Source organism: Amphiura filiformis, chromosome 8 (genome assembly GCF_039555335.1).
Source record: "Amphiura filiformis chromosome 8, Afil_fr2py, whole genome shotgun sequence".
NCBI classification, from domain to species: domain Eukaryota; kingdom Metazoa; phylum Echinodermata; class Ophiuroidea; order Amphilepidida; family Amphiuridae; genus Amphiura; species Amphiura filiformis.
This window is the reverse complement of record NC_092635.1, coordinates 33839787-33865192: the sequence shown is the minus strand read 5'-3', so window position 1 is coordinate 33865192 and position 25406 is coordinate 33839787. Positions and strand designations below refer to the sequence as shown.

Genomic DNA, 25406 nt, shown 5'->3' with positions numbered 1-25406 from the left:
ACGACTACAGCTACAATTATTACTACTTCTTTTGAAGAGTGTCCAGTAAAGGTATTTGCGAGGTGGTCCTGTGTTCAATCCCCGACGATGATGGCGACTTGCTGAGGTATTTATTTGTAAACAGTTATGTTGATCATATGTATACATAGTGTTTTTAGCGTTGTACAAGAGCATATAAATTATACAGAGGCAACAATGTTAAATAATAATGTAATAATGTAAGAACGTAGCATCTAGCATGGCAATTCAGGAAATGGAAAAAAAATAGTATTTATTATTTCGTGTAACGTTATGAAATATTAACATTATTGTAGTGTTTATATGAAACAAACTGGCAAACAAATAACGAGCAAATTGTGATAAAATAATGAAGAATAGAAAGTTGTTTTCAACTGGTTTCAATTGTCTGTATTATAACAAAGTTAATGATATCCCTTACGCTGACCTTTAAAATTACGCAGTAGAGAGGCAACAAAGTTAAAATAAGAATGTACATTTATTTTTGTTCGTGGATAAAAGTTAAAGCTAAAGAAGTAGAAAAAGAATACCGGAACTCTTTGTCTCTCCTTATGTTTACCATACTTGTACAATTCAATATATTTCAAGAGCCAATTAATGATGCATCAATAATAATATTTAAAAATAGGAGTTCTCCTGATGAGGACGTGTGTCACACGTCGAAATATTGAGGTTAGTCTCGATAATTGTTGTTAAAAAGTTAACCCTGTCACCAATCTTCAGAAAATGACTGTCCTTGAAAGTATACCAAAATATTCATAATAGATATGTTGGACACCATACTTTCGAGACTAAAATATCTTGAAAGATGAAATAAACAATTTTAGATGTATTAGCACATGGCATTAATGCTAGGGATAAATCCACCAATTTGATTATTTTATTGAAAATCATTGGTAGAGCTTACATCAAGCTGCAAAATGAGTTGTGTAGACTTCTTTCCACTGAACAGATTTAGAAATCTGTTTTTTTCTCCATAGTTTTAAGACCCGTTAACAAGTTTTTAATAGTATTTCTTATGCATTATATAGAATGCACATGCTGTATCAAAATGATTTGGACTCATCGGTTTTCAGTGATTATGACTACATGTACCACATCAAAATGCATCGTAGGATCTGGAATTGGAGTCATATAACAATAGGATCAATTTGGAAGAAGCGGGCTTTTCAATGACCATCAAATCTGGTGGGTATCAATCATTTTGATACAGATGACCTTTTATTTTACGAACACCTTACAAACATTTCGTATATTATTTTTGAATGTATTACATACTAATGCAACTGATGTGTAAATCCTTTACTTTATAAGTATGAAAACGCTTCTATTATTCGGATTTATAGACGGTAATAAATCGGTGGCAATAAGCGATATATTTTATAAGGCCAATAGTCGGGAGCTTGTTTTTGCTTACAAGGTGCAACGATGAATTTGATTGGTCAATGACAATCGCTCGTCGCTTAATTTATAGAGTTTATATTCGGCTTTTATAGTTAGTGTTTTGTTTGCACGGGAAACTCGAGTAGTCTCGTCACCCACATTCGTTTTCTTACACAATCACTTTGTGCTCAAAATATACAAACACTTGAGAGTAACCTGTACTTATATTCTACTAATATTCATAGATTCCACGCATCTTTTGTCAAAGTAAATATGACTTACATAAGTCATGCTTTTGACTTTCAATAAAACAAAACATTAAAACATCCAATGTTTTAGATTATAATAATGCTTGTCGAGGTATCAGATGTTACACCATATTTCTAATAAAACTGTCCATAGCCTAATTAAATTTCACAACATCAACAATGCGATGGCGATGATGATAATGAAGATGATGATGGCGATGATGAGGATGATGATGATGATAATGAAGATGATGATGGCGATGGTGATGATAACGATGGCGATGATGATGATGATGATGCCCGATGATGATACTAAATCATATTTACATTTATGTAAACAAAACCCAATCAATCAATCTCTCTTCCCCCACGATGTCATATCGCTTTACTTAAAGCGTTTGGGAAGTCTTTAGTTGATATTTCAGCAAGGGAGGGAGGGAACACAATCTATTTTTGACGTAGGCAATCAGTATGACTCAATCAGCGTAGATGTAGACATGCTTTGAATGATGAAAAACATATCAAAGCTCCCAAATGGAAAACGTTGCATGTCTTACGCTCATTCAATTCGACCATTTGAAATCAAGATGAAAATCATCTGTCATCCGTTTTTTCAAGCGCATGGCTTACCACTTTACTCCATACTCGAGTCTTAACCGTGCATTCCATTCCACTGTTATTTATTAATGGAATATTGATAAAACATAGCGTTAGAAGTCAAGGACACTAACTCGAACATAGTAGGCATCTTTGATAATGCCTAATGGGCACTGGTAAAATATGCTCGAGACGCTCTTGATGATGGCAAATGCCTACTCCTGAGGCCGAGCAATTGGGAGCTCTTTGCAGTCTGAAGAGCCTTCTCAATGCATCCTTCTCTCCTGGCGATTTGAAATACTAAAGAGCTTCCGACATTACTTGACAAAAAGGTTTAAAGGAAAAGCAAGATATCCCAGTGCATTGTCACGCACTGCCACATTACGTTTACGTTTAAGCAATCTATAATTCCCGCTCTTTTATATAATAGTGTAGTCTGCAATGGTTTCGCCTAGAGAAATAATTCTCATGACTTCCGCACCATTTCTTTCGTTTCCATAGCTAACAGAATTACCTTCTGGAAGGGATTGACTGTGACCTTTCAGAAACATCCAAGACCTTTATGACTATTGATTAGACTCGGATTTCAAGGCCGACATTAAACCAAGGACGGATACCGTCTGTATAGAAGAATTTAATTTCGTATCTACTAGCAGTGAGAGCAGAAGAGTTAGTTGCTATGGCCGATAGGTAGATGCCCTGTTATATCCAACAAACATTATTAATGTTACCGTATTAGTCTTGCAATATTAGGTCACACATGACGACGCCCAGTAATGCTAAAGAGCAAAGGATTAAGTTAGAATAACGCGCTACCAACTGATATGAATTACATAAATGCAAGACGCACAAAAGCATGATATATTTAAATATATTATGAGATATATAAGACACTTAATTTCCAGCTGTCATTCTGACTCGTCGGCAATGGTATTAGAAATCGTAGCGCAATAAATCTGATAATATGTTCCACAGATCACCAGAGTGCATGACCATCTCATTTTATTATTGATTTTATAACATCCGAAGTAGCATCATTAGATATTTAACTTTTTGTATTATATCATCAGTGAATTTAACATACACTGGCAATGGGAACCACACGTAATGTGTTGTTAATCAAAGAGGGGAAAGAAAGGCCAAGATGCTTTGATAAAATGTTGACTTCTTTTATTAGTTTCGAGTTAATCACATCTCTAAATCTGTAATACATTGTCAGATTATTAGCATACTCCATACAAATTAAAATGTGTGGGGTAGAAAGGGGCAATGGTGTAGTCAGGAATTTTACAGAAGAGGAAGGAGGAAAATCAACAGTCAAGGTCAAAAATTTGTACAAAAATAGTCAAAGTGATATACAAAGTGTACAAAAAAGCCTAAAAATCTTACATATTAGGGCGGTCAGCATCCTACAGGGAAAAGAGAGAGGGGAAGAGTTTTCAAGGGGGAAGCTTCCCCTTTGCCTCTCCGCCACTGGAAAGTGAGTAGATGCATTTTTTCTGTTGCCGAAAAAATTCAGATAAACCGCCAAACAGCTCCAGGTAATTCTGGCGATTCACAAGTACGGTGCGCCGCCAGCGGTTGCTCAATATTTGACTTTCAGGGTCGACATCGCCGTTCCAGCCACCATTGGATTTTTACGCGAGTGTGATAATAATAATATTGAAAAACAGTTCCATGAAGGATTCCATGTGATTAATAGAAGAAAATGGATCTACTATAATTGTCAATTACAGTTTTACTGCGCATTTGCGTGTAACATCATTATATTGACATTTAAACACACAATGACATTATGTTCCTGTGTTGTATTCGTATTACGCGGGCTTTGGATGTCGACATTTTCCCATTATGCACTGCGTATTTTGACCTCTCCCCCAGCAAACGCTGGAGGCGCATCGTATTGTGAATCAACCGAATTGTGCAACCATTCTTTTGGTTCTTTTCCATTCTTTTAGTTAAGCGAAAATGGTTATACCCAGCTGTAGGCCGCCCAAATAAAGACCAAGTATACCTTTTCGTCCTTTTATTTATATAATATTATGGGCATGAAACTTGCTGAATAGTGGTTTTCTATCATTCATTGCACGTAATAAATAAATCCGAATTATTTAGGTTTTGGTCAATTATGACGTTATTAGGACATAAATCTGGCTATATTTGTACTTGTTGGTATCAATGGAAAGAGGGGCCTTTGGAATCTCAAAAATAGACTTTGGATGTTTGTAGCAAACTCTAGAGGGGGTTCCGGGGACTCGGGGAGGGTTGCAACTACCCTCTCGTTACACGTGTTACAAAAATACGTTAGTCAGATAAGGGTTAATATTTCGTTTTTTATGAAAATGATGGTGAAATTCGACGATTCTTTCAAAGTTTTCAAAAACACGTACCTAAATGCATGCAGACCTAAATTTCAGAATAAAGCTACCAGATTAATGTTTTATTCTATCAATAGCACTATCTGCGTAATAACCAACTGTTAGGATTTGAAGTGATCCTTTAAATATGTTATTACATCTTAACTTGTTGGAAGTGGTCTTCTTTTCCTTGATCTATATCTTCAAATCTGTTTTCCATTTCTTTTTCTTCCATTTTCAACACAGACTAGCATACTTATAATAGGCATTTAGCCTGTCTTGAGCATAATTGTAGCCTGGTCTTATCAAAATCCAGTCGTGTCTCCAACATAGCGACTGTTTAAACACATATCTGACAAAGGTGTAGTTTTACCACTTCTCGCAATATCTTTGCATAGTAGTTTGGTCAATGGTTATATGCAATATTTCCTGACTCCAAATCATTACCTAAAAGCACTTTAAGGTTAAAATACCTTTTACCTAATGTGAGCCCAGGTAATGCAAAGTCATAGGTTATTCGAACAATAATATGTAACGTATGACATCGTCAAATGAGCAATATTAGTTTTTAGTCAGATCTGATATGAGATTTCTCCCAAACCACGGTCTATTCATAGAATTAAACGAATCTAGATTATTCTACATCCGTATGGACCCACACCGCAGCGCGCCGCCATAAAGCGCGTGCACGCGGATAATGCTGAAAGTCGAACTGGATCTGAATAGCATAATGCGTATAATCATAACGCATCAGCGCGAACCTCGCGCGTTACAAATCACACGCAATAACTTACTAAACGTTAGATTTTGGTATTCCAGATCAATCTGGTGCTGAACGCACGATATAGATAACCCCCAGTGATTGGTACCAGACAAACGTGACTCATTGCCCACTTACATAGCACGATAGTGAACATGGTGAAGGGGCAGGTCAATAATTCCCTCATTTGCAAGCTTACTAACCGAACCGTGACTATCGACCACTGGGTTAGCTCTATATTTGACATATTCATATTAATGAATTTGTACATTTTTGTAGGAATGGATTACGATCGCGGATAAGTCATTGTACAACCAAAAATATGAACATTTCAATATGTACATGTATATTTTATTTTGGTCCAGTTGTTCATAGGAAATAGACACGAATAATAACTGGAAATGAGCTCTACTGTATACGTCTAAACCACTCCGTGAATTTCTAAAATGAACAACAAGAACACAATCTCTGATAAGCATTAAATTAGCAAACAAAATTGGCTCTGCTACCAAACACCTCTATTAACTCATATCCTTTTCGAGCTTGTTTTTCCAAATTACAAACAAATCCTTGAATTACAGACTTATCAAAAACGGTACAAGAAACCAATTTGTCATGTTCAGATTTTTGTAGTCTTGTGGTTTTAATTTCTGGCCAGAAAAAAAGAAAAAATCGACAATAATGTTGATTTACCGCTCCTCGCAATACTAATAGATTAGTAGAACAATGTGGATGAAGTGCCGGTAGAAGACATAAAAATAATAGATAAACATCAGTAAATCTTCAGTATTCTGACTTGTGTTCAAAAGGTTTGTTTGAGTAACCATACTCTGTTCTGTTCTCAATGGTTTAAATGGGCTAAATTGGCTGTTTTTTGTTCAACACTGAAAAAGCCAACAATTGTGGCCGATAGAATTGAAAACAAGTAGGTTTTACCCGTTATACATCTGATATTGACTAGGAATGTGATACTAAGGTTTAGAAACAGATTCGTTTAAGTAGTATTTTAAAGTGTTCAAATCAATTCATGTTTACAAAACAGCGTGCAGGGCTTTAATAAAGTAAAACTATTATGAAAACCTTGCATTGTTCAAAGAAACATCTCGGAGCATTTATGCTCCGAATGACACCACTTTTGGAGCAGATTACATCCTCACTTTCAAATAAATATTCTCGTTGACAAAAAAAAAAGCTGTAAGTAACTATGTTACTATGTTAAAATATTAAGCCTTCAAAATATTTTAGTTTGATGTATTTTAGGACTGGATGCAATCGGAATTCATCCAAACAAGTAATTCTTTATATTCACAATAATTTATGTAGATATTACAGTTTATTTAAGGCAATCATTGTTTTAATACGCTATTACAGAAGATACTCCGATTAGTAAGAACACCTCACCTGTCTCATCAAAATGAAGATTTTTGTAAGAGCGAAATAGTTTGATTTGTGTCACTATGTAAAAATATTAGGGCTACAAAATCTTTTAGTTTGATGTTATAAGCCGAAATGTGCATAGAAATGTGCCAAGGTGGGTTAACCCATTTATTATCACATGGTATTCTAGACCTTCAAGTGCACATTTTTGCCTCTTATATCACAGGAGATCAAAAACTCCGCAGGTAAGAGTCAAGGTCATTCAACCACAGATAATATGGCATATTGTGGTAAATTGGAGCATTCTTTTTTCATGCTTGTGTACATCTAGAAGGACACGGCACTAATGTTGACTTACCTTTGCTCGCAAAACCGATGTAAAATAACGTGCCCGATAATATGGAAAAATAAAGGTTATATTAGCTATTGAAATGATTTGCCTTGGACATCAACCAACGCGCAATCCGTGAGCTGTTCACGTAATAACATTATGGTATAACCTGCGTTGAATTACAGACTTATAAATATCACGAAAAGTCAGGTGGGCTTTCTGGATAATAACTGATGTCATTTGAAAACAATCTATGATCTATAGACTCCATCATATTCAATTTTACTACAAACAATCTTTACTTTATCAACTATCTATATCTCATAATTAATAGCTTATAACATAATACATGTATGAAAACCGTGTATTGTTTAACCATTTTGATTAGCAATGTTCCGATTGTAACCTCTTGGAGTATTTTATATGCTTCAGTTTTCAACCAACTTACTGATTATATAATAGTGAAGGACTGAATGCAATCGGAATTCATCCCAACAAGTAATTCTCCACATTTACAATGTAGATATTGTAGTTTATCTAAGGCAATGATGGTTTAATACGTTATTAAAGAGGATACTCCGATTAGTAAGAACACCTCACTTGTCTCATCAAAATGAAGATTTTAGTAAGAGCGGAATAGTTTGATTTGTGTCACTATGTAAAAATATTAGGGCTGCAAAAAATATTTTAGTTTGATGTTATAAGCCGAAATGTGTCAAGGTGGGTTAACCCATTTATTATCACATGGTATTCTAGACCTTCAAGTGCACATTTTTGCCTCTTATATCATAGGAGATCAAAAACTCCGCAGGTAAGAGTCAAGGTCATTCAACCACAGATAATAAAGCATATTGTGGTAAATTGGAGCATTCTCTTTTCATGCTTGTGTACATTTAAAAGGACACGGCACTAATGTTGACGTACCTTTGCTCGCAAAACCAATGTAAATTAACGTGCTTGATAATATGGAAAAATTAAAATTGTGTTAGCGATTGAAATGATTTGCCTTGGACACTAACCAACGCGCGATCCATGTGCAGTTCACGTAATAACATTATGGTATAACCTGCGTTGAATTACTGGCTTATAAGTATTAGGAAAAGTCAGGTGGACTTTCTGAAGTCATTTGAAAACAATCTATAATCGGTAGACTCAATTATAATCAATTTTACTACAAATAATCTTTACATTAGCAACTATTTTACATATTATAATTAATAGTTTATAAGATAATATGTGTATGAAAACAGTGTGTTGTTCAAAGGAACCTCAATTGGATCATTACATTAATGTTCCGAATGCAATCTCTTAACGCATTTATATATGTTTCAGTTTTCAACCAACTTACTGATTATATAATAAAGAAGAACTGAATACAATCGGAATTCATCCAAACCATAACACAATATGTAGATATTGTAGTTATCTAAGACAATCATTGTTTTAATACGTTATTAAAGAGGATACTTCGATTAGTAAGAACGCCTCACTTTTCTCATCAAAATGAAAATTTTTGTAATAGCGGAAAAGTTTATTTTGTCACTATGTGAAAATATTAGGGCTACAAAATATATTAGTTTGATGTTATAAGCCGAAATGTGCATGGAAATGTGTCAAGGTGGGTTAACCCATTTATTATCACATGGTATTCTAGACCGTCAAGTGCACATTTTTGCCTCTTATATCATAGGAGATCAAAAACTCCGCAGGTAAGAGTCAAGGTCATTCAACCACAGATAATATAGCATATTGTGGTAAATTGGAGCATTCTCTTTTCATGCTTGTGTACATCTAGAAGGACACGGCACGAATGTTGACTTACCTTTGCTCGCAAAATCGACGTAAAATAACGTGCCCGATAATATGGAAAAATAAAAGTTGTATTAGCTATTGAAATGATTTGCCTTGGACATTAACCAACGCGAGATCCGTGTGCAGTTCACGTAATAACATTATGGTATAAGCTGCGTTGAATTACAGGCTTATAAATATCACGAAAAGTCAGGTGGACTTTCTGGATAATAACTGAAGTTATTTGAAAACAAATTGATCTATAGACTCAATTATAATCAATTTTACTATAAACAATCTTTACTTTAGCAACTATTTTACATATCACAATTAATAGCTTATAAGATAATATATACATGTATGAAAATCGTATATTGTTTAAAGAAACCTCTTGAATTATCAATGTTCCGATTGTAACCTCTTGGAGCATTATATGCTCCACTTTTCAACCACCTTACTGATCATATAATAGTAAAAGAATGAATGCAATCGAATTCTTCCAAACAAGTAATTCACCATATTCATAATTAGTCGATATTGCAGTTTATCTAAGACAATCATTGTTTTAATGCGCTATTAAACATGAGGATACTCCGATTGGTAAGAACATCTAACTTTTCTCATCAAAATGAAGATTTGAGTAATAGCGGAAAAGTTTATTTTGTCACTATGTGAAAATATTAGGGCTGCAAAACACATTAGTTTGATGTTATAAGCCGAAATGTGCATGGAAATGTGTCAAGGTGGGTTAACCCATTTATTATCACATGGTATTCTAGACCTTCAAGTGCACATTTTTGCCTCTTATATCATAGGAGATCAAAAACTCCGCAGGTAAGAGTCAAGGTCATTCAACCACAGATAATATAGCATATTGTGGTAAATTAGAGCATTCTCTTTTCATGCTTGTGTACATCTAGAAGGACACGGCACTAATGTTGACTTACCTTTGCTCGCAAAACCGATGTAAAATAACGTGCCCGATAATATGGAAAAATAAAAGTTGTATTAGCTATTGAAATTATTTTCCTTGGACACTAACCAACTCGCGATCCGTGTGCAGTTCACGTAATAATATCATGGTTGTAACCTGCGTTGAATTACATGCTTATAAATATTAAGAAAAGTCAGGTGGACTTTCTGGACAATAACAATATGATCTATAGACTCAATTATAATCAATTTTACTACAAACAATCTTTACTTTAGCAACTATTCTACATCTCATAATTAATAGCTTACAAGATAACACATGACGTATGAAAATCGTGTGTTGTTTAAAGGAATCTCATGAATTATCAATGTTCCGATTGTAACCTCTTGGGGCATTAATGCTTCAGTTTTCAACCACCTTAATAGTGAAGGACTGAATGCAATCGGACTTCATGCAAACATATATTCTCCATATTCACAATATGTAGATATTGAAATTTATCCAGGAAAATCATTGTTTTAATACAATATTAAAGAGGATACTCCGATTAGTAAGAACACCTCACTTTTCTCATCAAAATGGAGATTTTAGTATTAGCGGAAAAGTTTATTATGTCACTATGTGAAAATATTAGGGCTACAAAACACATGAGTTTGATGTTATAAGCCGAAATGTGCATGGAAATGTGTCAAGGTGTGTTAACCCATTTAGTATCACATGGTATTCTAGACCTTCAAGTGCACATTTTTGCCTCTTATATCATAGGAGATCAAAAACTCCGCAGGTAAGCGTCAAGGTCATTCAACCACAATATAATATAGCATATAGTGGTAAATTGGGGCATTCTCTTTTCATGCTTGTGTACATCTAGAAGGACACGGCACTAATGTTGACTTACCTTTGCTCGCAAAACCGATGTAAAATAACGTGCCCGATAATATGGAAAAATAAAAGTTGTATTAGCTATTGAAATGATTTGCCTTGGACACTACGAATTCAATCCATGTGCTGTTCACGTAAATGTACATCCTGAGTTGAATTACTTGCTTATAATTTTTTTTTATATAAATATCAGGAAAAATCATGTGGACTTTGTAAACTTTTAGTGTTCCGAGATTAATTTTGTGCATCATTTTCATTATTTTATGCATCAGTTTTCCAAATTAAGAAGTCAAATATTTTGAAAGTTTGTAATTAGCATTTCATAAATTTTTGTGAAAAAAATCCATTCACATAAAAATGACAAATAAAATAGGATTCATGTACCTTTTTACAATTAATGCAGTAGTAGTAATAGTAGTTCTGTTATTAACATTCATTATACAATGACCGTAACCCACAACCGTCAATTGGTTATTTAGACTCTAAAATATCTTTAAAAATACACACTGTGAGACATGTAAGACAAACACACATGGTCTGTTAAGTGGGGTGTGTGGGTGTAGGTGGTGGGATGGGGTGCGCAGGGGTACAAATAGAAGGGAGTAAAACTACAGTTTGAAAACACTTAAGCAAACAAATCAAATGAAACATGATTTTGTCCTTTTACAAAATACAAATTTCTTTCCTTTGTTCATCTGAAGCAATACTTGGTTATATATGCAACCCGATATTAACGCAATAAATATATAGCTATCAATGAAAACGCTATGTAGATCTCAATATCTGATTTGCTCCTGTGACGAGCCAAAAAGCTCACCTAATGATTTCCCCCTCACATTCTCACATTCCAAGCTAATAAATATGATTTTGCGGTCCTCCCCCATCACACATAGTGTGACTATATCTCCATATATTAAGTAGCCCATTGGCATTCACACCATGGTTTTAATAATACCCGTATACGTATCTACCCAACAAGTAATAATAACTTTAGCCTTTTTCATCCGCATGTCAAACTACGCAGGTGAAGAAGGAGAAATTTTTTTTTAAGATCTATATTCTATGGATGTGTCACAAAATTACCGAATCCGTGAATGAAGTGAGCTCGTAAGGATCGGGTGAGTAAGCGCTGACATATGAAACCATAAGGGACGTTTTTTATTCAGCTCGATAGGTGTCGTGAATATGTGTTGCGGAAAGGTACGTTTTGAGTTCTGTATGTTCTCTTTCAACTTTATTTGTATGTGATAGGTAGCAGCCTTTGTCATTTCCTCAATAAAATAAAAGTAGAAAAAGAGAAAATGGGGGATGAAGGAAGAGTAAAAAACAAGAAAGGAGAAAAAGGAAGAAGCAGAATAAAAACAAGAAGAAATTAATCAGAAAAGATGAAAAGAATAGAAGAAAAAGAGAAAAGTAGGAGAGACAGAAGTACTCCTGATTCCAGAAAACACATCACTAATAATTTGGAATAAAAAAATAAGTTCTTGTTTTGCCAAATGAAACATAGCTAAATCCGAACCCTTTAGTTGGTTCTAACTGACAATAAAAGCAATTTAATATTTTTTTACAATTTGAGGGGAAATGGGACAAAACACTTAACACAAGTCTAAGTATTCAAAATTCTGGAAAATAGGCTTTAAAATGGCTATAATAATTTTAGTATTTTATGTTATTTTCGATAAGTAGTTATCAAAAAGATGTATTTTTAACAACTTTTTTTTAAAATGTGTTTACCAAAAATTAGAATACATAACTTGAAATAGTTTTTGTACAAATCTTTGGGCTTGATTGCCACAGCATACGAAAATACCATAAAAACACATGTTTCTGACCCTTATTTACAAAAATTTACCCAATATTAAAATTTGACTTTCATTGCCTGTTAGTGTTAGAACTAACTATCGATGCTATGTTGCATTTGGCAAAACAGGACTTTTATTCAGTCTAAAAAATTTAGTGTGTTCTGGAATCTGGAGTAAAGCATCATGAAAGTAAAACACTAAATTATAGAAAAGAATTAAAGTGAATTCTTCTACAAATATAATTGTCCACTTTCTCCAAAATCAGGTAAGCGATGGCTTCAAATTCCAATCACCGGCCGATCACCGGTGCCCTGTCAACACCGACGGTTGTGCCGGTGTCTATTGATCGAAACAATAGAATGGGGTTAAACCAAGGGTTCTGTCAGGGCTACGGCGGTCCGAGGCGGTTGGGGTTCGAAGCCATCCACTAATATTGTTTTCCTATAGCGGCAGACCAGTGCGTACAATCCTGGAAACAAGTACTTGGAACACTTGGTACACGTTGTCGTAATTCCTGACAGAATTTGAATGCAATGATCATGGAAATGACGTGTATTTGGTTTATGGACAAACATGACACCTTCAACAATGATTTACCCTTCCCCTCTCCCCATCAATCAATGTTGGAACACTTTGGAAAACTGCTGTGAAGACATTGGCATTTCCCAACATTGCACGGGGAGAGGGGTGTAAGTTTTCCGTTCTTGACCATGTTGACACAAAAGTGTTCCAAGACTTTTTTTGAGGATTGTAGTTTGATCAATTTCATTCCAATTTTGATCTGAACTCCCTTATTTTCCTACCGGCACCAAATCTAAAAATAATCGCATTATTAATTATATAATTACACGTATTGTTTATGTCATAAACTCTTAATCTTCTTTAACCAGGGTAGATATATAGAACATTATATCGACGAACAAAGACAATGACTGATGACACTGCACTAAATAGAAACAATAACAATAAATCAGGTTGGTATAAAAAAATAGCACAAATACAGATTAGTTCAACTCTAAGCGCATGCCATTATTTCATATCATTCATTCATTTGTGTAACTCTCATACAATATCCTCCAATTATTAGATAATCACCGAACGATTTGGAACGATTTGTAGAAATAATTATTGCTGCACGAAGATGACTTCTGTAACAAACGTAACCTTTTGTTCACGAGTTATATTATTATATAAATTATGATCTATGTGATATTAAGTTTTCTGGAAACATAAAATAGTTTTTCTCTTAATAGTCGTATTAATAATTACCCTATTTACATTCAGGTAATCCAGTCATGACTAAACTCAGTGGTTCTTGAGAAAGTACTTAAAAATATTTTCACAAAATAGTGCAAATTAAGCTCGTGCGGTTTGGTTTCAGTGCCCAATAAGTTTAGTCGTGCAGCCACGACGACATTGCGAGTTATAAGAAAATGAAAAACGACAAAGTCTTCAAGGCTATGAAAATTAAATCACTATGTTCACATGAATCGATTATATGCCATTCATGTTTTCATAACACTTCACTATTTCTACAATGTCAGCGAAGAAAATCATAAACGATCTCAGATAACTATTTTGACCGAATGTAAAATTCATTAGTCAGTATTCACGAATGATGACTAACTTTAGTCACAAATTACATTGGGTTTGGTGAAATTATTGTGATTATCATGTGTATCACTCCCATTTAGAATGTCAATTGCTAAATTTGAGAGAATCTGAAAAAAAAACATTTGTATGCTGTGACGCAGCTGTACGTATGTTTATAAAGGTCCCACCTCGTTCACCTCGTTATCATTATATATTTTACACAGTAGATGGAGATATTCTTTTTTTTTTTTTTTGTGAATACCAGTATTATTATTATTATTATTATTGTTATTGTTATTGTTATTGTTATTGTTATTGTTATTGTTATTATTATTATTATTATTATTATTGTTCTGTTTTTGTTGTTGTTACTGTTGTCGTCATCGTTATCATTCTCTTAACAACACCACAACGACTACCGAAAAAATACAAATTCCTCCTCAGTGGCAAACCAGAATCATGAAAAATGACATATTGTTTTAAACTTACTCCCAATTTTGGGGTATTCAAAAATATTATTCTGTTTTGTTATTAAATCAAACATACCTAAATCCTCATCCTTTAGTTACTTCTAATTGGCCATTAATATTTGGCCAATTTTTGGAAATAAGGGCTAAAATATGTATTTTTAGGGTGTTTTTTGTATGTTGTGACAATTAAGTTCAACGACTTGAACTGACACTAATTTCAGGTTACGCAATCTAAATTTTGGAAACGCATTTTCTAATATTTTCTATAAAGAATTATCAAAATTAACACACCCAATAAAAACTAAATATGAGCAAACTCATAACCTATACTCCAAATTTGGAATGCTTAGACCAAGTCTTTGAATTTTGTGACTGCAATAAGAAATTGTGCACAATTGTATGTTTTTGGCCCATTTTCCTAAAATTGTAAAATTATTGTAATTTGGCTTTTATTGCCAATTAGAACTAACTATAGGATTAAGATTTAGCTACGTTTTATTTGGCCAAACAGGCTAATACTTTTTAATCCAAATAAATTAGTTCCACTTTTTTTTTTATAGAATAGTATGTATTTCTTCTGAGTAGCGTGAGTAAAATGTTGAGCATAGCGTCTTCTATTTACTAATTCGTATCAGTTAATAGACAGGTAAGATTATTATTATTATTATTATTATTATTATTATTATTATTATTATTATTATTATTATTATTATTATTATTATTATTATTATTGTTGTTGTTGTTGTTGTTGTTGTTGTTGTAATAAGATACTATCATTATCATTGATATAATAAAACGATATAATAATAATCAGTAAGGTAAAAAATAAACAACAGGTCCCAATCCAATTTCCTCAATATCTTGTATTCTTTGTAATTGTTTTTACTATTTAAAAAAATTAAGTAGAGTCTATTATAATTACATGGCGAATTTCCTTTAGGAATTTTTGATAACAAAACCCGTTGAATCCCTAAAATTTTGAATCCCCATGACCACATACTTAATTACTAAAAAGAAAATACAAATGGCGGTACAAACCATTACACCATTAAATATTTAAGTGAATATCAATGTCCTGTATTGGAATATTTTTTTATTTAAATACTCAAACTTAAATTATAGGTCAATTCTGTATATAAAATATGAAAGGCATTTGTTTAAAAATCGCCTTCAACATGTTTCAAAAACATCTGAGACTAACCTGAACATCCCCTGATTTTATATTACGAATTAATTTCCCCCAGCCGCGTGCATTAATTATATTGCATGAAACAACATTATGATGTTTCGCTGAAGTATAGCGTTGGGGCAATTTATATGCTCGAGGTGAACATAAGGTCAACTGAGAATTAATTGTATACTCTTGAAGCGAGCTGTAAGACAAGTAGCTATTAAAAAACACAACCATCTTAAATAGATAGATAAATAGACAGAGCAAAGCTGGTTTTTGTTGTTGTCCTTAATGTTTTCCTTTTACAGCCAGCTCAAGAGCTTAGAATATTGAAAAGGAAGCATATATCAAGTGGCGAATAATTATGTAAAGCTGACCATCGATGTCCTTAAAATATTACGTCTTTTAACTCTCAGACTGAATAATAGTGAACAAAAACATTTTTTATAAATATTTTGATGTTTGCTTTCCGTCCGCTTATAATAACCACACTCATTTCGCCTTCTCATCCTTCACGGCTTCATTCATTTTCAATACATTCTACTTCTTTGTTGCGTTAGTGATTGCTTTTGCAAAATTTAAAATTTTGCTATCTTCAGTAGATAGTATATAATTGACTGTGATTGGTCATGCTTCTGTTGCTGTTACTAGTGTTACTATTGTCAATAATAATCATAATAATAATAATAATAATAATAATAATAATAATAATAATAATAATAATAATAATAATAATAATAATAATAATAATAATAATAATAATAATAATAATAATAATAATAACAAATAATAATAATAATTTCTTACCTGTCTGTTAACTGACACGAAGTGAATAGAAGACGCTATGCTCAACATTTTACTTACGCTACTCAGAAGAAATACATACTACTCCCTATTCCAGAAAAAAACGGATCTAATTTATTTGGATTAAAAAATATTAGCCTACTTTGCCAAATGAAACGTACAGCTAAATCTTAATCCTTTAGTTAGTTCTAATTGGCAATAAAAGACAAATTTTGATAGTTTTGCAATTTGAGGGAAAATGGGCCAAAAACATGCAATTTTGCACAATTTCTTACAATTGCAGTCACAAAATTCAAAGACTTGGTTCAGGCCTAAACATTCCAAATTTAGAGTATAGGTTATGTGCTTGCCCATATTTTCTTTTGTGTGGGAGGGGGTGTGTGGGGTGGGGAGGGGGGGTGTTAATTTTGATAATTGTTTATAAAAGATATTAGAAAATGTGTTTCCAAAATTTAGATTGCGTAACCTGAAATAAGTTCTAGTTCAAGTCGTTGGGCTTAATTGTCACAGCATACAAAAAACACTTTAAAATACATGTTTTAGCCCTTATTTCCAAAATTTGGTCAAATATTAATGGCCAATTAGAACTAACTAAAGGATTAAGATAAAGCTATGTTTGATTTAGCCAAACAGAATAATATTTTTGAATCCCAAAAATTGGGAGTAGGTTTAAAACAATATGTAGTTTTTCCTGATTCTGGTTTGCCACTGAGGAAGAATTTGTATTTTTAGGTAGTCGTTGTGGTGTTGTTAAGGGAATGATAACGATGACGACAACAACAACAATAAAAGCAACAACAGCAGCAGCAACAACAACAACAACAACAATAATAATAATAATAATACTATGTTGTCTTCTCATCCTTCACGGCTTTATTCATTTTCATAAATTCTACTTCTTTGTTGCGTTAGTGATTGCTTTTGCAAAATTTAAAATTTGCTATCTTCAGTAGATAGTATATAATTGATTGTGATTAGTAATGCTTCTGTTGCTGTTACTATTGTTATTATTATAATAATAATAATAATAATAATAATAATAATAATAATAATAATAATAATAATAATAATAATAATAATAATAATAATAATAATAATACACATGCAAAAAAACCAGAAGTTTTAACTTCTGTTTTTTAAAATATCTTAAACAGCATAGCTTACTCTTGGTCAACTGAAATTAATTTTCTCATCGCATATTAAATCCTTTGAAAAAATAACTATGCATAGGATTTCATTTAATACGGGTTTGCAAATAGACACATGTAACTAAGCTCCATACGTACGGCGGACACGGTCAAGAAGTCTTTGACACGAGAATCAATAAGCTTTTGCGTGCTCAACATGCATTAAAAATACTACTCATATTCTAGCGCTTTGCATTGAATTAAACCCGCCCCCTCACATGACCTCCCCTTCCCTGGGCTCGGGTAATCAAACCCTACACTATTTCATGTTACCAATTCTATGTATCTTCAATCGAACTTAAATGTAACCTTGTACAAGCAAATTGAAATATTGACGTTCTAATTTGGTAAACCTTTATTATTCGTAGAGCACGACCTTGGGCGGGAAAATCGACAGCAGACGTATTCACTGCTAAATTACATTCGAGGGCAGACGACGGCCTGCCAGACGGAACGTTTGGACAATATTGGATTGACGATGATAATGATGATATTGGCGGGTAGCCTCGTTCACTGACCTTATCGCCATTTTGACATTAACAACTGTGTTATTCAGATAATTCAAGTTCGAGGGCAATTGAAATTAAAAAAAGTGAAGGTCAAAGAAAATTGTTTTGGAGGTAATTTTAATTGACTGCTGCAGACTAAGGTGTTTATTTATTATGCATTAATAACTTGTGAAATGCATTAATTTAGAGACCATTTCTTGTGAGGATTATGCGTAAACACACCTGGTATTATAAAACTCATATCATCAGCAGACGATGTGACAGAATTCTATAAAATAATCATAATCTTGGCCGCGTAAAACATATACGGTTCATGACCAGGGATATCAAACAAAATTGGTGATATTCTTAATGACAAGATGCATACTTATCTTGATCCAAGGTGTTGTTTCTTCGAGGCAGACGTCTTTCGTTGACATATTTTCAATTTTCTGTCAATATAATTCAACAGTTTGTGTTTCTGGCATTTGTTGTTGCTGCTCCTTGGTAAGACATTAATATTATGTTATTTTAGTCAATTTTATTCCAATGCCCTTTTTCTTTGATTTTGATAAATAAATAAATAAAATTAAATAAATAAAATGAACCCATTAATTTGGGTTTTTTGCCATTAATGTGACCATTAGAATAAGGTATTGGTGTAATATCAATAAAAGTAAGCAATAATGTTGGTTTGATTTTGATTAAATAAATAAATAAATAAATAAATAAATAAATAAATAAATAAATAAATAAATAAATAAATAAATAAATAAATAAATAAATAAATAAATAAATAAACAAACAAACAAACAAATAAATAAATAAATAAATAAAATTAATTAAATGAATAAAATAAAATAACATTTTGACTCTGATCAAGTCAGAATTAAGCTCAGAATTAATGTCTCGCCAATTTATAACGGTACTCCAAGACATGGTAAACGTACTTTACTGTCGTTGTTGTTATCCTGATTGGCTACAGCATTAATAGCGTATTTACAAGTATTCATGTTACTATTTTCCTCAGTACAAAGTTAATGTCTATACTGTTGTGTTTGCATAATTGTTGGAGGGTGCGTGTGTAAGAAAGGGGTGAGATAGGGAGGGGGTGTGGTGTTCTGAGTGGGTGAGTGTAGGGGTGTGTGTCGGTGCGGTGTATCTGCTGCTATGTAAAGTGAAAAGATTATAACACAAGCTTTAAGTTAATCAGAAGAATTAATTTCAAGAGTTTTGTTTCTGTGTCTGGAATTTGTTATTACTCCCTGCCGATATAATGTATAGATAAATAAAATAAGATCAATTACCATATTAAAGATTGCTATAAAATGTTAATTTATTTGCTCTTATTTTGTATCCGATTGTAAACAATGTAATATTTATAATAGTTAACTAGAGACAAAAGAACACATTAATTCGTCTTTATTCCATTCATGTGACCACTGTAGATTTTGGCAATGATGCTGCATTCATTACAATCTTTGTGCCTCTGGTCAACTCAGTCTTAAGCTCAGAATTTATGCAATTAAATTATACCATGCCTTTGAAAATCATGTCTCGCCCGTTAATAACGGTATTCCAAGATATGGTAAACGTACTTTACTGTCGTTGTTGTTGTCCCGATTGGCTGCAGCATTAATAGCAGATTTTCAAGAATTCATGTTCCTATTTTCCTTAGTACAAAATGAATGTCTAAACTGCTGTTGTGTTTGCATAATTGTTGGAGGGTGCGTGTGTGAGAAAGGAGTGAGCTGGGGGAGGGCTGTGTGGGTGTTCTCCGTGGGGTGAGTGGGGGTGTGTTTGTGGGTGCGGTGCATCTGTAGCTATGTTAAGTGAAAAGGTTATAATAAGCTTTAACTTAGTTATTCAGAAGATTATGTTACAACAGTTTTTGTTACTGTGTCTGCAATTGCTCCCTGGAGATATAACGTATAGATAAATAAAATAAGATACAAATTACCATATCAATGATTGCTATAAAATTGTAATTATCTCTTATTTTGTAACTGATGTAAACAATGTAGTATTTATAATAGTTATGACCATTGTAAATTTTGGCAATGATGCTGCATTCATTACAATCTTTATGCCTCTGGTCAAGTCAGACATAACTCAGAATGTATGCAATTAAATTATACCATGCCTTTGAAAATCATGTCTCGCCAATTTATAACGGTATTCCAAGATATGGTAAACGTACTTTACTGGCATTGTTGTTATCCTGATGGCTACAACATTAATAGCAGATTCTCAAGTATTCATTTTACTATTTTTCCTCAGTGTAAAATTAATGTCAACTGTTGTGTTTTTTGTGCTTGTACGGATGTGCGTGGGGCTGTGAGTGTGGGGTGGGGAGTGGGGGTGGGCGAGGTGTGTGCTGCTATGTTTATATCAAGTATAAAATAAAGGTTTATAACTCAAGCTTTAAGTTATTCAAATAAGTAGCAATACAAATCAATTAACTTGTTTTGGGCATGATATGCCTGATCATTTTTAAGACACAATAATGTGTATAACTTTGTACCTACAAGTACATGTACCACGCGCGTGCGTAGATGTGTCATACATATCCGATATTATCATGATTATTAAATATGATACCTTGTGCAATAGTCTTAAAATTTATCACACGAACGTATTCTGAAGAGTGGTAAGGTTTCAGTATTGTGAAGTCCATTCTATGTTTGATGTGTCTGTTTTTCAGTGTTTTGTAATGTATCGAAGTGATCCAATATTTAAAGTTATTTAAGTGAAAAACTAAACCAACATAGAGCCGACTATACCGGTAATGTGACCATTAGGAATACATGTCTATCGCTATAACGAGACAGGTATTCATGTTGCAGCGCTTTACTTAACATGATGCATTTATTACTATCATTGTGCCTCTGGTCAAGTCAGAATTGAGCGCAGTATAAATGATGTAATTAAATTATACCGTGCATTTGAAATCATGTCTCGTCATTGTACGATGGTATTCCAAAATGTGGTAAAAATTGCATTACTTTCGTTGTTGTTCTTCCTGATAGACTATACAAATAGTATTTTGATAAAATTATTTTATTTTTCCCGGTATAATTGTTTACCGTTGATTTTGCGTGCTTGCTAAAACGCACGTCTCCGTGAGACGATTCGGCTTGGCATGTCATCGACACCGAGCACTACTAATGCGTTGAAGGGGCTATTTCGCGCGCTCGCGCGCGCACTAAGTAAATAGAAAGTAAATAAACAGGGTTTTAAAGATCATTCAGAATTGTAAAACAAATAATTTTCAGATAGAGCGGCTGTGTCTGGTGCATTATGATTCTTGGTGAAATGTGCGTTTATCATGTTTATTGTAAAATGTAAATGTTGGGTCAATAATTTCATGAAACTATTGATTGTTGTGGCCTTCGTACTTATTTCAATTATTAATAAAAAAACAAATAACGGGACAAATTATTATCGATCAGATTTCAATGTATTCATGGTTTAATAGACAACAGACCTCAAGGTTGAAATAATTGATAGGCTATACCCTTTTCACACTTAGGTAGCAGTAACGTCAACGCGTGTGAAGAAGCTGTTTCGCTCGCGCATCTATGCAGCATCTTTAAGCGCGTGCGTGGTTGAGGTTGCGCCCAATGAAATGCGCACTGACGTCACTGCCACATGAGGGTAAAAAATGGTATAGATATGAGATATGGCCTGAAAATGTTATCTATGATATTATCATGATTATTGATTTTGTATACGTCCTTGTTTGTAACTTTTAAAAGTGTTCGTAGTTTAGTTAACTTATTAATCTTATGGATACGAAGGAGTGTCTCTTTCGAGCGTGGTGGTGTGGGGGTCAATAGGTGTAGTTGACCAGATGAATTGGCACTATGGACCACAATCACCTCATCCTAAGTGGCATAGTTCAATAACCTCAATAAACAACCATAGTGCAAAATTTGATCTCAAGTTGCAGAGTATGAGTTTTTGTACCCAAATTGTCAAAGTTTATTCAATGAATGTGCAAATGTATTGGGGTTAAAGAACTGAATACATGAATACAAAAGCCACCTAAGTCCATGCGAAGTTATTTTGAGAGAAAAACCCGTGTATCATTTTAATTCCTTCAGTTAGATTTACCTGGTCAATATGGTAAGTTTTACGTGCAAATGAGTGGATTAACCTGTATTAGGTATGACGATTATCATTTCAGGGACTTCGTGGGGTTCATTTTAAATTTTGGACTTAGGTGGTTTTTGCATCATATACAAAGACAACAATGTTAGAATGAGATTACCACTAGTAAGATAATACAAAATAAAGCACACAGGTATGTATAATGTTGATAAGCATTCTGCCATGTAATATAAACCACACACTTTCCTTTATTAAACCCATTTTTTGTTCAAAAGTCATTCTCTAGCAATGAATGTGTTACAAGTGGACTTTTATACATACTGGATTTCAATCAATGTGTTACAAGACTCAAATCATGGAATTGGGTGATTCTTTCATACATGCTATTTTTCACATGCCCAATAGACACAGAGAATGAATTTGAGTTGTTCTTTCATGCATATGACAGGCCTATGTATAGCAACAATTTCCCATGCTTAACTCAATTTGGCCAAAGTATGGACTTAGGTGGCTTTTGTATTCATATATTCAACTGTACCTGATAGATGAGCATGTTGTGGATCCTAGTGTGGTGCGTGTGGTTATATTCATAATTTTGGGATCCCCTAATAAAGTTTTTAGTGAAAGTATGTTCGTCAATGTACAAGAAAGTTCACTTCATAGGGATGGGGACTTATTTAAGGAAGTATACTATATTAATGAACCACAAGAAACACAATGTAACAAACTGCAAGTTTAAGTCTACTCTTTTTTCTTTCTTTTTTAATGTTCAACGTATCGTGTCTTGGACACATCGACAAAATAATAAATGTTCTTATTTCTTGTATGCATGATAAAATGTGAGAAACAAGTTTACAAAAAGCATAAACACAAAATAAACAATATAATTATTACTGAATGCAGCATAAATAGCTATGGGTGTTCTATAAACGCAGATGTAATCAGTATTTGGCCATACTATCATTAATCCACCTTGACTATTAATGATCTTTGCGAAATGAAATCACAAATTTGTTTTCCAGCAAAATTGAGATTCCATCTAAAAAAAGGAAACATTAATGAGTCAGGTTTGATAGAAAGTATTATTGATGCCAATACTAAGCGATGATAGCATAGGAAAACATTAAAAAATGTGCGTATCTGCAGAAAGCCAGGTGGCTAACTTCTAGTAATAATACGGCCTGCTGTGTGTGACGGGAAATGTTTAACATTTATCTGTGACAAGTTCATATCATGATTGGCTATAAAGGATACATGGGTGACGCAATAAAATATATCATGTTGCATTTTTGCATGGCGTTTGAAATGTTATAATTTCAACCAATAAAAATACGTACATGAATAAAATTACAAAAATTGACGATAATAATTTCAGTCCTCAGTGTGTGCATGTAACAGAAAATATACAGAACACAGTTTCAGCCTCATTATGGATTACACAAAGCGCTTAGAGCCAAACAAAAACAAGTATTGAAGTTAGACTTTAAACATGGAATTAATGACACATTAATATGGTGAGGATTTGAGTTCAAGTAATTGAAAATACTCCGTACTTTGTTAATATAGCTAGCTAGGTCAAGTTAATTATTAATTCAGGAATCTCAAATTTTGTATAATTTCCATACTGAATCTCCTTTTTGTATAATTATCTCTTGTAAGAAAAACGTAATACTGTTATGTATTATCTAAGGAATACGGTTTCTATGCATAACCAAAACGACACTCTGCGAGGTCAGACAACTTACTACGGAAATATTGAAGTATTTAATTTTAACAGGGTGGATAAAAACTCAGCTTTTTGCTTAGATAGATCCGATACTCTGCTTAGCAGATTCAAAAAGGGACAATATAAAAGCTATTGGTCACAATGTCTACATCTTTTTCTGAATTGGTGAGAACAACAAAATATATAATGCTGATCGAAATATTACCGGCATGACAAAAAAGCAGCTACATCACTACGAAATGGAGCAACTAAAAGTCACCGTGCGTTCAACACGTGTTCACTTTATATAGGTGATTATCTTAGGTTTTCAGTAAAGCCTAGCTAATACCGAACCTTAGGAATAACAGTAATACGGGTAAAGTGTTTGCATGGTTTAACCAAAGCTGGGGATTCCCCTCTTGGGCATTATTTCTGAAATCAAGTTACTCTAATGGTTAGTGAAAAACATCCGTAAAGGTTACCAATATACTGACAATAAAATCTGACTTAAATGGTATCACTTTCATCCCCCGTAAGTTGGGAGACAAATTCGACTGCTCAGTGCCAGAAGTGGGTAAGTGCAATAGCTGCCATGTGTAGATGAGTACAATATACTGTCTGTAAATTGCCAAATGTTCACAGGGCAGCTATTGCACTTACCCACTTCTGGCACTGAGCAGTCGAATTTAAGATAGTGAGGAGAAAAGTGTACACATGAAATACTCTTAGTCTATTGCATTGTGGGTCAGCACAAAAATGCGTTAAATGCTGATTTTACTGTTAGAGAGTACCAAAACTACACTACCGGATTCTTATTGCTGACGACCCCATAGGTACACTGCTGTCAAGTTACTTTGTAGCTACTCTAGAGTACCAGTGCAGTACCAATCCAGTAGGGGTGGTGTACTGTACGTGTGATTCCGATGTGTGTACACTTAAAATATATAACCACACAGAACTCTGGACGTAGAGTACCTATGAAGTATAGCTGGACAGCAGTGTATCTCTGGGGGGGGGGGGGGGTGACAGGAAGAAGAATCTGGTAGCGCAGATAGGGAAGGGGATGATGGGGCTTAAGAATTTCATTCCAAATCACACACCAATTGGGTGTAAAAATATCAGCACCATACACGCAACAAATACCAATAACTTTTGAGTAGAAATACAACACCACAGACAATAACACTCTAAACATATCGATAATACATAGTCTTTTTACATTGATCACAAAAATTTGTCCACATCTGAACGACATAACTCCACATCTTTTGTGGAAAAAATTACAATATATCTATGTTACAAGTGAAAAATTGTGATGATGGAACAAATGGAATAACTTCATATTTCTTTAATGGAAAATAAAAAAGAATAATTCTGTCCAAAATACAAGTAGCA

General features: G+C 33.5%; 1 protein-coding gene across 1 annotated transcript in view; it reads right to left on the bottom strand.

Moving 5' to 3' along the window:
* LOC140158975 (uncharacterized) overlaps window positions 1-25406 on the bottom strand; it is a 564514-nt gene that overhangs the window by 55539 nt on the left and 483569 nt on the right. The window lies entirely within an intron of this gene.